Here is a 16683-nt window from a genome sequence, read left to right as displayed (position 1 = left end):
CCATTTCAGTCTGCTAGAAAGCACATAGCTAGGAAGAGGACAGTTCCATGCTTCTTTCTAAAGGATAATGTCAAACAAGAAGCTGATCTAGGACCTTACATTTTTTCAGTACTTTGGCAACTATGTGTGTGTGTAATTTTTGTATATGTGGTAGAGTGCTGACACCTGTATTTCATTATTTAAAAACCTAAAAATATGTCAAAGACCGTGGCTAAACTGAGAAGTAAAACTGATGTAATAACTGTGTACAAATGTAACATAGTGATGTAATTAATCCAATGTAATTAAAACCCAGAGATAATGGAGACATGCATCTCCTCATGATCTACTTAAAGAGCTTGATCCATGCTCTGCAGCTCACTTCCTCATCAGCTCTAGTCCAAATGGATCATCACTATCACACCACCACTCAACTGAGACCTCATCAGCGAAAGTACAGGAACGTGGGAGAGATGTAAATACCTGCTTATTTCCACTTTATAAACATTAAAAAATTAGACAGGTGGTAGCCTAATCATTTCAACTTAAGGTATATAACCCCTACCATTCTATGATTATATGATTCTATATAATAATTATTACTTTTAGTTCATGAATACTTTATTTTTAGACCATCAACTACACACAAGCACTTGCTTCTGTAAGAATTTTTAAGGACTACCAATATTTCCAAACTGCACTTTTCAGCTTCATACCAAGTACCTCAGAGACCCAAGAGGAATGACAGGCCTCAGGAACGGATCACAGGCTGATAACAATAACAGCTCTGTATCAGTCCCATTACTCCATGGGAAGATGATTACATAGTGATTTTAATCTGATAGAATCCAGTTCTGCTGCCAAAAAGAGTTATATCCTCCAAAGAAAACCTCTCATTTTTGAAAACAATTGCTTGCCTAAGGTCTTCTGTATACCCTATGATTTCTGTGGCCACATGCAGGGCATGATAAGAAAAAATGTGGCCATGCCCCTTCACCCAGAGAAGAAAAACACAGGTCATTTGGGTGAGCTAAACCACAAAGGAATAGGTGGTTAACATGGAAGTTAGGCAATAGGGAAAGCTTCCCCTTCTATCAGATGCACGTGATTTGGTGACTATGTCAATCTGGCCGAGAAAGGTTGGGTTAGGCTGAATGGAGAACTCAGTTCAAACTAGTGCCAGCACTCATCCTCTGGCTGGCAGGAACACAGATGACCTGGTGCTGGAGTTTTCAGACATCACGTTTCCCTTGGGACAGACTGGTGTCACACCAGAAGTCTGATGAGACACTGCTTTCATCCAGATTTCTACATCTGCATTCTCATTCTTTTCAAACCCAAAATGTGGTTTCTCACTGCCAGATGCAGAAGACATGCATATGGGAATGATAACCAAACTCCATGGGCAACCCTTTTGAGGAAGAGACTGTCCTTTCCTGAAGTTCAGGACCAAAACATTTGTAGTTTATTGACAAAAAAATTACACAAATGCCAAAAGTTTTTCCACTTTCACTTGTAACAACTAGAAATAGGGGTTTTGAGGTTTTTTCCAGTCTCCTTTGTACTGGCAGTGCAAACTGAGATCCTTCCATGAAAGAAACTTGACTATGGCTCTGTGATCAAGCAAATAGGTAAAACATGGTTCACAATTCACTATGAGAGTCAGGGTCTTGCCATCAATTTTCTAAAAGCTCACAGACAAGTCACGTTTCTGCCTTCTGCTTCATCATGTAGTACAACGTGAATGAAATCATGTCAAATTCTATAAATTTGCCAATATTTTAGGTGTCATATCCCATTCAAAACTGACATCAGCAGCAAAAAACTACAAGGCACATAAATAAGAAATGCAAAACAATGAGTAATTTGTCATTTAAATACTTCAACATCAAGGCCCCAAACTAACAGCTTTTTACTGCAGAAAAGTAGGATTTTTAAAAGCAGTTCAGTCATAAGATCAATGAATCATACGATGAGAGAACATAGAAAGTCTTATGCAAATGCTTCACATTTTATTTTTCAATCCTTCTCCCCACTTTGTTTCATGTTGCAAATGTCTCTATATGAGCCAATTCTACCTCAGTCACACAGAACTCTGCTAGAGGGAGACTGCACTGGGGGTAGAATACTGGGGGTATTTCTCTGGTCATTTTGAGGACTTCCTTATATATGACTTCAAACCATCTCAATTGCCTTTCTTCTTCCCCAAAAGCTACATCTTTTGCTGTTCCTGTTAAAGTTCAGCAGATTAGCAGCTCTACCACATCATGCTTTCTTTGTAATATAAAGTTGCTCTTACCATCCATATGTCCATTTACGGATCTGCCTCCTTTTTTCCAAATCTATCACTAATCTCACACATACATTTAAGTGAAGTTATCCTAGCTCAAGTAGCCAGTTATTGGTATCTCAGTAAAGCTTTCTCTAACCACTTAATTAGCTCAGATGCTTTTGCTCTACCACAGTTCTGATACAGCTTGGCTACCATTAATATATGAAGAGACAGTTCAGAGAAAAGTGGCAAGAATCATCTGGATTTATCAATTCAGTGTTTCCTGGAAATTTAAATTTTCCCTCCAAAGTTTTCTCACAACACCTAAAAAATCATGAAAAGTGGTGAATCTGTTGGAAATTTTCTAATTAATCACCCCTTTTGTGAGAGACTCTCAACTCCTCAAACTTTCTTAGATGCTGACATCTTTGCCTTCCGCTATCTTCAAACGCTATCCTGCTCTTTTTCTTCACTTTCCCCTTTTTAATTTATTTAACATGCTTTTTCCCTACCACTGGAATCTTTCCAGATCTGATCCTGCCTACATCTCTGACATGATTCATGATCATACTTTCTCCTTTTCCTCAAGTCTCATCTCCTTTAGACTATATATGAGTTTGCTGAACACTTACACCTACATATGCAATCAACTGTATGTGTTCAAACCAACAGATTTTCCCACATACTTAAATCCGATCACTCACAGAAGTGTTTTGGTGGTTCAGGATGTACTTTGCACCATTCAAATCCATTCCTCGATCCATTTTCTTCCAGTAGGAAAACAGATCAGCTCACAAAATGAGTCCTTATATTTGTGTGGCCTTGGACTTTGGTCCAGCTACCTCAGGATAGAACTGATTCAGAAAACTAACTTCCAGTTCACATACAACTCTATGGGAATTTTTAATAATGAATCATGGCACCATCAAGTCATCCTTCCATTTGCTCCTAAACACTTCCTAATGTGTATGCTGATAATGCCACTCTATGATGGTATACGTTTCCTTTCACTGCACAAGTCACTTCTACTGTAATTTGAAATTTTTAGTATGAACAATTATCATAGCACAGTTGACATAAGATTACTTTTAATTCTCCTAGATTCAATATTTATAGAATACCTTATTACTTAAGTGTCCAGAGTGATACCATTAACTTTGATTACTCAGAGCAAACAAAAACCTGCTAATTTCTGCAGACTTCTGGAAAGCATTTTCAATGGAAAACCAAAGTACAAGACTGAAATGGCGACTAGCTGCTGTGTAGGTCTTACTAGAATTAGGAATCTCATAAATTACTGTTCTGAATGACAAAACGCAGAGTTGCAGAATGTTCTGGTTTAGCAAGGAGCAGCTTTTGGCTTAGTAACAGGGGGAGCGGGTTGCAGTGAAGACCCGGTAAAGAGTTTGTGGACTCTCCCCCGGCTCCTGTGTTCAGACCCACCTCCGGCCCGGCTGGGCCAATCTGGCGCCTCTGCCAGCACTATTTAGGGGACGGGAATTCCGAATGCGAGTCAGGAGGTGTATGAGTGATATAAGATGGAGGCGACCACGCGGACCCTTCAGCCAGAGAAGGAGGAAGGAAGGAGAAGCAATAGACCAGAGACCCCTCTGCAAGCCGTGGCGAGAATGCAAGCTGTGCCCCTGCAACCTATGGAGACCCATGGCAGGGCTGAGAGTTACCAGCAGCTCCATGTGAGTGAGCCCGGACGGGCGAGGGACTGTGTGGGGAGACGGCCATGGCCCAGGCCGTGTTGGAGAGCCTGCACGCCGCAGAGCAGCCCCACACGAGAGGCAAAGAGGAGCTGCAGCCTTTGGAATAAGTGCGCGTTGGAGCAGCCCGTGCAGGGCTGCCGTGCGTGTGAGTTACCCCACGGACTTGCAGGGAGGACTGGTGCGGAGCCCACCTGTCCTGAGGAGGGACAAACGGCAGAAACTATTGGGAACAGACTAACTGAAACCCCCACTGCCTGCCCCTCCGAACCGTTCGGGGGGGGGGACAAGGTAAAAACCCCGGGATGAGGGCTCTGAGCCCGGGAAGAGGGGAGGTGTGGCAAGAAGGTGTTCTTAAAAAGGCTGGTTGGACTCTTCATTGATGTATTACTCTGTGTTGTTTCATTTTGGTTATGTTTTGGGGTTTTGGGGGTATGTTTTAGTTGACGTTGCATTAAATTGTTTCTCTGTTTTCTTCCCCAAACTGAGTGGCCTGGTCTGTTTTGTCCTGAACCTTAAGCGGCAATTAAGCTCTCCCTGCCCTTGAGCAATTCTCAGCCTCTTCGGTACTCGAGGCTAATCGTGGTCTTTGTTCCCTGATGGGCCTAAACCAGGACACAGAAACAGGGAATACATTAGCTGTCTCGCACAGCTTCGGATGCTGAAGATGTTCTGAATATATCTGTGTTGACAACAGTAAATGGTTAGTTTTACTGGGCAACACTGAGAATTACAATCTTCGGATATAATTCCAGAACAACCTTGAACGTTTCATGAACTCTTTCTTTCAGCTGGAGATAAGCTGACATTGATATATTACTGGTCATGACCAATATACTCCTGTATATTGCATTTTGCATTGCATTTGCAACACCTTGAAATTTATACGGAAGAAAGTGGACTTTTCAAAATATCTATCTCCTCCCAGCCAACTACGCATCCACTAAAACTCAAGCCATAGACAGAAATTGTTATTTTTCACATACTTTAAGTACATGAAGTTGCAGGATATTTTTTTAATTTTAAATTGACTATTTGTATTTCACCAACATTAAAACATCAAGTTAAAGTAATTATAGGACTATTTTGATATAAAAATACAAACTACTCTATTATTTTATTTTTACAGTATATTTCTCATCAGAACCTTGCTAAAATGTTTTATTTGTAGCTGTACATTATGAAAAAAACACATTCCGTGAAAAATATTTTTAAGTACTAATGTATCTCACAAATTATAGCAATTATAAAGCAAACAGTTCTCTAGCTCATTCTTGTCTAAAGAAAGCAAACTGCTTTGTGACTGAAGAACTCATATTAATACATTTTGTTAGGCTCATTAACAACATTGATGTTACGACATTAAGTGATATGAACACACTGACAGAACTGTTGATAACAGAACACAGAGATAAAAACCAGAGAGTATGTTACACTAAATTACTCTCACATTTTCAGTCTCCTTTATCACATCATCCTACCCCGACATTACACAACTCAGAAAAAAAAAAAAAACAAGAAACACAAAGGCTGTGTTTCTACTATGAAGAGTTACAAGAAGCTATATCTTGGTCCTTGCACTAAGGTATGGGGAGTTGGGGCACTGAAGAGAGTGATTCAACACACAAAGCAGACACATACGCAAAGAAGACAGCTGTATTCACTACCTCTACACATTGCACTGTGACTTCTTACAGACTTCCTCTTTGAAAATAACATGCTAGAGATACCCGGATAAAAATCCAGCTGTTTAGAACATGTTGTAATGTATCTGCACTGCACTGCAGCTGAGCAGAGCCAGTGCCTGAGCCAGCTTATAACTTGCTGGCTTTGCTGATGCAAACAGCCCCATCAGGGCAAAACAGAACAGGCTGTAGGCTGCATAACCTGCTCATGGGCAAGATGGAGACCCGAGCACAAAAACCACGTTAAGCACCATTCTGCTGTGTCTGGCTTGCTGCAGGGACATCATATATTTGGTTTAGGGCTAGTTTACATATGTCAGTATACTTCATTCACAACCAAGTGACTGCAGAATAAATGTATCCTAATGAGCTTTGCTGGAAACAGACTCAGTTACCACTATGTGACATGGATTGGTTCAAATCCGTGAACATGCACCTTTATCTTTCTGCACAGGTTGCAGTTACAGTATCTCTCCTATCCTACCAAAATGTTAATAAAAATGTTTAGCTTTATAGCCATGTACATTCAGATGAACTTCCTAGAACATATAGAAAGGCTAGATCATAGAATCATAGAATAATTTTGGTTGGAAAAAACCTGACCCCTAAACTCACACTGTCAAGCCCACTACTAAACCATGTCTCTCAGCACCTCAACTTCACAGCATTTCAGTATCTCCAGGGATGAGGACTCCACTTCCACCTTGGACAGCCTGTGCTAGTGTCTAACAACCCTCTTGGTGAAAAAATTCTTCCACCCAATTCTAAACCTAATTCTTCCACCCAATTCTAAACCTCCCCTGGCGCAACTTGAGGCCATTTCCTCCTGTGATATCAGTGGTTACTTGGGAGACTGACCCCCTCCTTGCTACAACCTCTTTTCAGATAGTTGTAGAGAGTGATCATGTCTCCCCTCAGTCTCCTCTTCTCTTGTTTTATAAAACAGTTTAAAAAACAAACACAAAGCCATAGTTAACATACAAGATGAAGCCATGCACCATGGTGAAACATGCACAACCAGGTTAAGGAGGGCCAAAGTCTTAGGCAACAAGAGACTGTTGGAGCAGAATCAAAGACGTGAGGAGGCAGAGACAGAGAGGGAGGAAAAAAGGGATCAGTAAAAGCTGAAGGATGATAAGGCATGAGACAGAGTTAGTATCTGCTGACACTTCAGGATTACATTCTCATATAACAAAGTGTGAAGTCTGGATGAGCAATGTTCACTTCTTAAACCATGTAGAAACTAATATTACTTATGATCTGTATTCTAGTAGCATCTTTTTGTGGTAGATAGCTGAGAAAAATGTAAAGCATTGTAACTCCTTCCAATCCTCCTATTTCCCAGACAAGAATTAAAATAAATAAAAAATAGCTATCAAACTAAACACCCAAACCCTGGCACAATGCATCCCATAGCAACAGACAGCTCTTGCTAACACAACTTGTTAACAAAGAATGATAACGCTACTTTGTTATCTACTTACCATACCTGAGGAGGAATGTGGAGCTTTACTTCTCTTAAGCACTTTGGCATTTCCAAAGTACAGTTGTATCATTAGAACTTCTCTGACAGAAGCAGCAGGAATGTTTTATGGGTACTTATATTAGATAAATAGTTTTTGATTCCTTGACTCTCTTCACTTAAAGATGACTAATATAAAAGTTTTAACATGGTAAAACATCTAACAGTGATTTCAAGGCCAAAAAGCACGCCAGTTTTCTACATTTCCTCATTCTGCATGGATATCAAGGACCAGATTCCAAGCCCACTGGAGCTCACTGCAGACCTTACATTTCATGTGATCAGATCCAAGGGTAATAACATATCTAAGTTGGATGCAAAAAAAATACCCAGGTGAAAAATAGAAGTCAAACTTTGTGAGAGGGCATTTGCAAATACATTCCTTTTGTATGTATCAGTACAATTTACAAAAATTATCAGTATGATTCAATGCTTTATGTATCAAGTTAAAATTCTTTTTCAGGCTATCATACTTTGAAACTGAAAGCCTTTCATGCAATTCAAAACAGGTATTTCAAGACCATTCCTGAGTGTTGGTAATCATTTCTGTACTTTCATAAAACCATACATTTAAAATGAAAAATGACTGCTTAAAAAAATACAATATGTGTCCTGTTGTAATGAAAGAACATCGACTACAGTGATATTGACTGGATATGTGCTGAGTATTAGCCATACTTGCCCAAATAACTTTTTTCATTATATAAATCCATTATATATGGTGATATGTTTCCATTATATAAACTGATTTTATTTCAGTGATAAGACCTTGTAAAACTAACTTTTTAAAATCACTTTTTTTATATATATCAACTTTTGTTAAAAAAAAGAAAAGCACTTTAATTCAAACTATTAACTAGCATCCCAAATTTCATGCTCTAGGAGTCTTCAGTTACTTCGTTTTTCTAAATATAGCAGATAAGTGTACACAGAAATATGCTGTATTCTAAGAGCCTTTATAAACAAAATGTTCTAATTTTAGAGGACTCCATTCTGAATAAAGTCTGATTAAATACACAGATAGTCTCAAATGCAGTCCACAAAACAGATAACACTCGGCTCTCCTCACTGCCATGAAATTCCATCTTATAGTGAATGATTTAATATCTACTTTTGAGTAAAAACATTTTCTACTAAGTGGAACTCTAATCTTCTGTTAAAAAATAATTTCCAGTAACACTCTGCCTTTGTGAAATTATTTTTAGATAATAAAATCAAGTTACAGATACTGCATGCACACCTGACTCAACAGCTGACCTTTTCAGATTAACATTCAACTACTTTAGGGATGGATTGGCACAAGAACTGTTAATGAAGTCCAGAACCCAGACACAAGGTGTACATTTTAATACTAAGGATAATTAACTATTGTAAAAGCTTAGGGAGATCTGTCATCTTTAGACCAAGACTGATTTTTTTTTTCCCCTCCCAAAATATGTGTATCATTAACAGAAGACTACTAGATAGAGGCAATGCTGAGTCAAATGTTACCTCTTTGCTCTGTCTCTGCTAGACACCTGGTTAAAATTCTCATTATTCTCCCTTCTTGAGTTAAATGCTTATGAATCTGAAAGCTTTCATCTCTAGAACACAACTTCCTATTTAGCTACAAGTTAAAACTAATTAAAGTAATTTTCATCAAAAGATTTAGAGCCTCATATATATTAGTTTAAAAGCTCTGTAAATTACTGTCACAGCATGTTTTCTTCCTGAATAGATATTTTGACTTGTGCAGCGTTGACAGTATATTCTTCATCAAAGTTTAAACAACCAAGTAATTCCACTAGTGGTTATTATACTGGTTGATTCAACTCAATCAGGAGTTGAACAAAAATGTCACTATTTCCTTATGTCCAACTACAGTACGAAAATACCTTGTCGAGACCAAAAGAAAAATAGTTAAAATGCCATTTATAAGTCTTTCCATCATGGATCTCAGTTTTTACGATTTATCATCAATAAACTTTGAGAAAGTCAAAGTCAGTGTACAAGAAATTGCTAAAATGATTATTTCTTGTACTTAGTAAACTACATACTGGAGCTGCATAAAAAGTATGCTTTTCTGAAATCACCAGTTATTTAAAATTAAATCATCTGCTTTAAGTAAAAAGTGATTGAAGATCGTTTTAATATAAAGTTTAACATATCATACATATTTGTGTAAAAGCTATAAAAATCACCAGTATGGATTGGTTTTTCCCCTACACATCAATCTAGGCTCTCGCAATGCTGAATGTGTAGATATTCTTCCATAAATGGATTTGTGATGATAATTATTTTAAAATTCTTTACCTTTCTAATAAGAAATTATTTATTACAATAATCTTAAGTGATCCACTTGTTTACCTCAAATTACCACTTATCTTGACTTAAAAATATGTAGGTTGTTGACAAACTCAAGAATATAGGCAACTCTTGCTCTGTCAAAACAGCAAAACTGATGAAGCCAGAATATGTTCTGGTAAATTTGTACAGTCAGGGACTGAAAATGTGACTTAATGTTTCAAGTAGAAAATATCCAATAATATCTGTAATATTTCTTTCATCATCCTTGACATCAGATTTCAGAATACGACACGTTTAGGTGAACAAATGATACATTCATCTTCTCACTCTCAATGAACAGTTTATTTCAATGAATGGTCGTTTTACAAGTTATTTTACAAAACATATTCTGTTCTATACCCTTCTCTGGGGAATAATCACAAAGAAAGACAGACTGATATTTTTACAAACTGTGTATCAAATGATTTTTATCTTTCTTCCTCTGCCTCCTTGAAACCACTTACTTTTTACATTTTCAGCTAGAGACCATCTCTAATAATCTGCCTTAATGTGTATTGTTGTCCTTTGGGTCCCATTTGTATCTAAATGTGGAAAAGCTCCTGAAAGCAGAGACCCTGTAGATAATATCCACATAGAGTTTAAAAAGCAAACTGAAAAAATACATATATATTTGTAGCAACTTAAATAATAACTTAAAAACCAATATGGATTTGAATAACTATCCAGAGATTTTGTATTCCACAAACATTTTTATCACGTTTTATTATCTTTGAAAACAATTATTGCTATTACTCTCAGAACAACAGTATAAAATTTGAAAGATAACATTCCCTCTTTCTATGAATAAAAACAAGAGTTGGAGATGAGGTAACAAAGCGCCTCCCTGTGATCAGAGCTCATCTAGATCTTTACATCTTACAGCACTACATATGCTCACTTGCTTTCCCTATCCATGCTCTGTTCCTGTACCAGGCAACATAGCATTCAGCGATGACATGTAGAGAAGCTATAGAGTAAGTCACGCTCTTTCCTGAAGATTAAGGGAAATACACACTGAAGAAGTTAATTGGTAAGGAGAACAGTGACCCAAAGAAGCAATTAAAGCACACAAAGATGACAGAATAAACAAAAATTACACTCTAAAGGAAGATGGGAGAAGGCCAAGGACGTATAGGATGACAGGTGTGTAAATGCAAGTAATGGGGACCCACAAGAAAATGGGGACAGATGAAACAGTCTAGGCTCATTACTTTTACTCATTACTGAAGTCTGAGACAAAACCAGGCATGAGGAGCAATGCAGGAAGACCACATGGTTGCTCTTCTCTATTAGTGCAAGATAAAATTAAAGTGCAGAATCCACTGGCAATCAAACTCTGAAAAAAGCTCCTTTTTAGACCGCTCTAAGGACAAAAGGTATTTAGCCCCAACCCACACCAGTTAAACAACATGCATTAAAACAAAGGGCTGAAGACCAGTGCTGAAAATGTTTGACACTACAGACATTAAACACAGTTTCTCACGGTAAGTGCTATATGTTTCAATTCCAAATACTTTAAAAACAAATGTGCTTATCATATTTTAAATTTTCTAACTCCAATTTCAACTAGTCCATGTTGCTGTTTAAGTCAGAATTAGAGGATGAATCAGTATTATTTGCCCAAGTGACATATACTTCTGGAAATCCATGGGAATCTGCAAAATTTACCAAACTGAACATCTAAAATACAAGCATGAGGCACAGACATAATACAAAAAAAACCCCTCAGGAATGCACAGTGCAGCCAGACACAAAATTAGAATTCCAAAACTGAAAAACAGAACCAGGACAACAGCTTGAAAAGTAAACAATTTTGGAAGCTCCCATAACGAAGTTCATCATGTTCATGTGTTGACAAAAGGAATCCATTGTCTTAGATTCAGAGCCTGTCTGCAGATCTGTGGAGAGTATAGGCAGAAAGAAAACTGGGGAGGGCTATGCCCTACCAATAAACTCAAAAGAGAAGAAAGGAGCTGCGGGAACATGGTAGAAGGCATGCGGGGATCCCCAGCACACCACAGACATGCTGCAGTCAGAAGGATCTCACACTCTGAGACACGTGCAGAGTCTTCTCCAAACAGCACCAAAGCCGCTTCATTCCATTGCTTCTATCCTACACAACCAGCTTGACTTTTACACACTGAACCTACAGCCCTCTGCTCTGCCTTGTCCTATCCAAACCTATCATGTCCCACTTAGGCATCGCCTTGCCATTCTGGCTAGAGCATAATCTCTCCTTCTGGTTACTACTGTAGTGTAATACCAGCTATGACTCCTCTGGCATGTTACATCAGGGGGTGCACACAGGGAACTGTACAGTGCGACTGACAGCAGCGGGAACATCTCTGGCGTTTGCTCTGCGGCTGTGAGGTTATGTAATCATGATCGTCTGTGATCGTCTGAAGTAGATGTTGCTCAATGACACAGCTGAGGTGCTACCAAGAGCTGGACGTTCCAGAACACCAGGCACATCGAAAAACATGCCATGCAATTCTGTGTATGGCTATGCATTTGTATGGGGAAATTAAATAGGGTAACCTAGAAAACTGGTTAAGTATTGCAGTTCTATGTCAGAGAAGTTTGTGGTTAAACTCCTTTTGAGTCCAACAAGAAAAGGATTCACTCCTTAATTAAAAGGCAGGAATAATACGTAATGAAGACTAAGAATGTTTCTTTATTTTTCCTTGACAGCAGCATTAGCCTAGACTACTTTATGCTTTGTTTCAGTGGAGAAGGAAAATGTAATTAAAGTTTTAATTAAAATTGATCACAGTCCACAAACCTGAAATGGATAGTGCTGTTCCAACACTGTACTGGAAGAACTTTCAAGTAAACTGATGTTCTTAAATGAATGATGTTCTCTAAAGCAAAACAAACAAAAGGCATTCCGCCAAATAAAAGGGTAGCAGTGAAAACTAATGAGTCTGAAAATGTGTCATAGAAACAAAATACTAGTAAGCCTGTATTCTGAAAGAGACAATGAATATGCGTTTTACCAAGCTTCCTCACATATTTTCTCTGACTGCGAGGTATCTGTTCCTTATCGTATTCCAGTTAGTAAATACATGCATCTTTTTCTGTTTCAAAAGGTGATGGTACCTCTGAGAGTTGAACTTTCTAATACATGAAGGAAGAGAACGCCCATCCACAGAAACACTAGGTACAAAATACCGTGAAAAACATTGCTGGGAGAAGCACCTGTATCTCTTCAGCACATCTGTTACATTAACATCTTCTGCACAACAACATGGAATTAATTCATACATTTGGCCTTTTGCTAATTGGCAAAGCTCTGGTGTGCAAGTAATCCCATTTCAAGACGAATGAAAAGGGCAGGATTTTTAATTACCCTGTTATCTGCACGGTTTCTTTGTCAGCCAAAAAGCCCGTCGGTGTAGTCGACAACTGCCGCCCCCCTCCCCCGGCCTCGCTGCACCGTTGCGGGCGATGAGGGCTTTGAGAGCGTGGTTACCGCCGGCAGTACCTCCGCAGCGGGTGGGAGCTCCGGCTACCCCTAGGGCTCCGTCTACCCCAGGGCTCCGTCCGACCAGGCTAGGCTTCCCCTCCCCGTCCTAGGAAGGCAGAGAGCCCCGTACCACCTCCGAAAAGCCCCTGAACGGGCTCCTCCAGGGGCGGGGAAGAAGGGTCTGCAGTTGCATAAGATCAGGCTTCCCCCTCCCCCTCATTCTCAGGCCGTTTCTGCCCACGTCGGAGGTTGAAGCAGCCCGCTCAGGCTGAAGGGGACCGGGAGATGAGGGACGCTCTCCAGCAGAGAAGGGCTCATGGGGTTGGGGAAAGGATGCAGGAAACAGGGGGACTTGCGGGTGGCTTCATGCAGGGAGGGGACCAAGTGGCTGGACCGGGGGGGGGGGGGGGGGGCGTTCCCCGGTGCGGGCAATGGGGGAGAGCTGGGGACTCCGGGGGGTGGGGGGATGCCTTGGAACAAGAGAGCTGGCGGCATGGGCAGCGCTGCAGAGAGCAGAGCGGGCTGCGCGGGAGGAAAGGCAACGCTGGAGGACCCTTCCAGCAGCACCCCCCGGAGCCGGCGGCGGGAAGCCTGCACCTCCCGTGCCGCGCGCGGCCCCGTATCCCGGCGCGGCAGCCCCGAGTGACCTGGGGCAGTGTCCCCGCCGTTGCGCGGGGCTCTGCGCTGCCCCTGCACCGCGCCACCGGGATCCGGCCCCTGCCGGCGGCTAAATAACCGTTCACTGGGGAAGAGGGTTAGCAGTAGTAGAGAGAAGCCTCCGGGGGCACCGGCCTGCCCCTCGCCCCCGCACAGACAGCATATTTGCCTGGGGTCGGACAACTCATTTTTAAGCGCAAAGTTGCGCCGGCCAGGCTTCCCTCCACCCTCCCTCCAATCCTCCGCGACCACGCACACCCCCGGGCCCCGCGGAGCGCTCGCACTCGGGTCATCGCGGAAAACGCCTCGCTTTCCCCCCTCGCTAGGCTGCTCACGATCTGCCTCAACCTGCTCCTCCTTTTGTTTTGATCTCTGGAAATGAAATTCTCTCTTCTGTTGTCTCCTTTCCCTCCTCCTCCTCACGCCTTCGTGTGGGAAATGACTTGGATGGCACACCAGCTTTTGTTATCTCCTCCCACCTCCATTTTCACTCCGGGTGATGCCCAAGTAAATAGCCGGAGCGCGGCACCGCCACCCCGCACCTACCTCGGCAGAGGGGCGAGGCGAGCGCACCCACCTGCACACGCACGCTGCGGTGCGGGGCAACCTCCTCGCACCTTCAATAAAATAAAATTATAAAGTAAAATTTAAAAAAAACCCTAAAATATCTTACAGGCAGTATTAATATCAATAAAGCGATCGCAAGGACCGGGAGCACTTCTGCCTTCCCAGTGGGTGCGATGACCTTGCGAGCGCTGCTCTTGCTCTTCGCTTTCGTGCAGTCTTTTTTTATTTTATTTTTTTTCCTAATGGAAAAAACAAAAATCCCAACCTTCTCGCTATCTGTTTTCAAACGAGTAAGAACGCCAAATAGCTCTCACTTCCACCAAAACATTTCCAAGCGACCGATCAATGCTTCCCTTTGATGTTGTCGGTATTTATATCCGGATCGATGCGGGATTCGGTCTCTTATCTCGCAACAGTTCACGGCAAATCGCTGCGGATGCGATTTCCCTCCATCGCGCCCGTGAAATGACAACTCCCGCACATGGAGTGGCGAAGATCAGGCGCGCACATCAACTTTCCCCGGTGAGAACGATCCCCGAGCGCCGAGGATCGACCGCGCTGACCCGCACAGTCCCCGGCAGCCCCCGCCTCAGCTCCATCCCGCCGCCTTACCGGGAGGAAAAGCCCCGCGCGGGGCACCCGGAGACAGCCTCGTCCCGCTCGGCGGGCAACTCCGCCGCCGGCGCCTCGCCACAGCTTCCCGCCCGCACCAAGCCCGGCGGGCGGGCGGGCGGGCGGGTGGGTGCTGAGCCCTGCGCCCCCCCCCTTCCCCGCACCGGTTCACTCCCGCGCCGCCGGCACCCGGGCGCACTTACTGAGGGCGCCAAGAGCTGTCCGCGGTGCGGAGGAGGGCGCTGTGCCGCGGGGTCCCGCCGGGGTGCTGGGGCCGGAGGGACGGCGGCTCGGTGCGCGCCCGCCCGCCGCTCGCGCCGCAGCTCACTCCGCGCCGCCGCCGCCGCCCCGCGCGCCCCCGCTCCGCCCCGCGCGCCGCCCGCCCGCCCCGCACTGCAGACCGCCGCCCCGCGCCGCCCGGCGCACGCGCCACCCCGCGCCCCGAGCATGCGCGCGGCCGCTCAGCCGCCGCGGGCGGGAGAGGCGGGGAGCGCGGGCGAGGCGGGACGGGTCGGGTCGGGTCGAGACAGCGCGTTGGCGGGAAGGGAGCGGTGGAAGGAAGCCCCAGGCGGGCAGAACCGGGACCCAGGTGGAGCCGCGGGCCGGCGACCCGCAGGAAGTGCGGGGAGAGGGGTCAGGATAACCTGCGGGGGTCGGGGCCGCCGCGTCAGCCAAGGGGCCGCGGCGTCTCTCCGGTGGCTCGAGCGGGGCGCCCGTGGCCCGCCCGGGCGCACCCGGTGCTATCTGTACCGGTGCCGTGTGGGCTGCGCGTCAGTTGTCATAGGATCAGAATGGTCAGGGTTGGAAGGGACCTCTAGAGATCATCCAGTACAACCCCCTGCTAAAGCAGGTTCCCCTCGATCAGGTGGCACAGAAACACGTCCAGTTGGTGGCTTTCTTATCGGCCGTCCATCACTGTCGTGTGCATGTGGGGACTGACCGGGCTGTGTGGGCTGCTGCCGGGTTGCTGGCATTTGTGTACCATGTGTGGACACACCTGCAGCTGCCAGGCACGTACAGAGGCATCATCCAGCTTTGCAAGAGGCGTGTTTGTTGGTGGGCCTTTTCCACAAGCTGCTTATCTTAGCATGGAAGTTCATGTTGGATAATTTAACTTGTACAACGTTCAGCCCTTTCATGTAAAATTCAGCTGATCTCAGCCTTCAATATAAAGCCCAACCGATCTTGCCCTTCCCTTACTGTTGTCACTGTGATCACAGTAGTTGCTGTTCTGGTAGAAGATCAGGGCTCTTTCACTGGGTGTTGCACAGCATAGAACTAATTGGTATGCCCCTTCCAAGGCAAAGACAGACATGGATGTTTACTTTTATACACGGCAAATTCTGTCACTGTCTGTTTACAGAACATAAATTAAGTATATTTAGCATGTCCTGAGCATAACACTAGAGGAGGCAGATGGGTAGAGCAAGGAGGTTAAAGGAGGGCAAAATAATATATATATATATATACACACATATACAAAGAGTATCTAAATCCAGCCATGCCCATTTCTATCTCACTATTTATTATTTCAGAAGAAAAACCCAACCCAACCCACGAATATTGTATAATACATGATATTCTTTGTTTGCTGTTGAAATGCCCAACAAATTCTGTTGTAACACAAACTGGTGTGTTAGGTATTGTACAAACGCACCAGAAGCTACAATATTTTCATTTGTGTAGGCAATTGAATTAGTAAGTTATCTCACAGTCAGATTTACTTCTTGTGCATAAGACAATGATGTTGACCTGCTTCTGCAGGGGGACTGGACTAGATGATCTCCCTTCCAACCCTACCATTCTATAATTCTATGTTAAGAGTTTATGCTTTTTTGGGATTCCCCAGTATGTTCCTCATCCTCAGTTCATATTTTGATTTTCTA

At 43.2% G+C, this 16683-nt stretch overlaps 1 protein-coding gene across 3 annotated transcripts in view; it reads right to left on the bottom strand.

Moving 5' to 3' along the window:
- VSNL1 (visinin like 1) overlaps window positions 1–15120 on the bottom strand; it is a 93486-nt gene extending 78366 nt beyond the window's left edge. The window contains exon 1 of one of the 3 annotated variants that reach the window (XM_061989648.1): window positions 15001–15120. The gene's annotated coding sequence lies outside the window, so the exon portion shown is untranslated. Of the gene's footprint in view, window positions 1–13966; window positions 14015–14797; window positions 14877–15000 lie in introns of those variants that run through there. The other 2 variants (XM_061989649.1, XM_061989650.1) reach the window with 2 other exon arrangements.
- Between the last annotated feature and the right edge of the window lie 1563 nt (window positions 15121–16683).

Source organism: Colius striatus, chromosome 2 (assembly GCF_028858725.1).
Source record: "Colius striatus isolate bColStr4 chromosome 2, bColStr4.1.hap1, whole genome shotgun sequence".
Lineage (NCBI taxonomy): Eukaryota > Metazoa > Chordata > Aves > Coliiformes > Coliidae > Colius > Colius striatus.
Note: the sequence above shows the minus strand (reverse complement) of the source record. Positions and strands in the feature narration are given on the sequence as shown.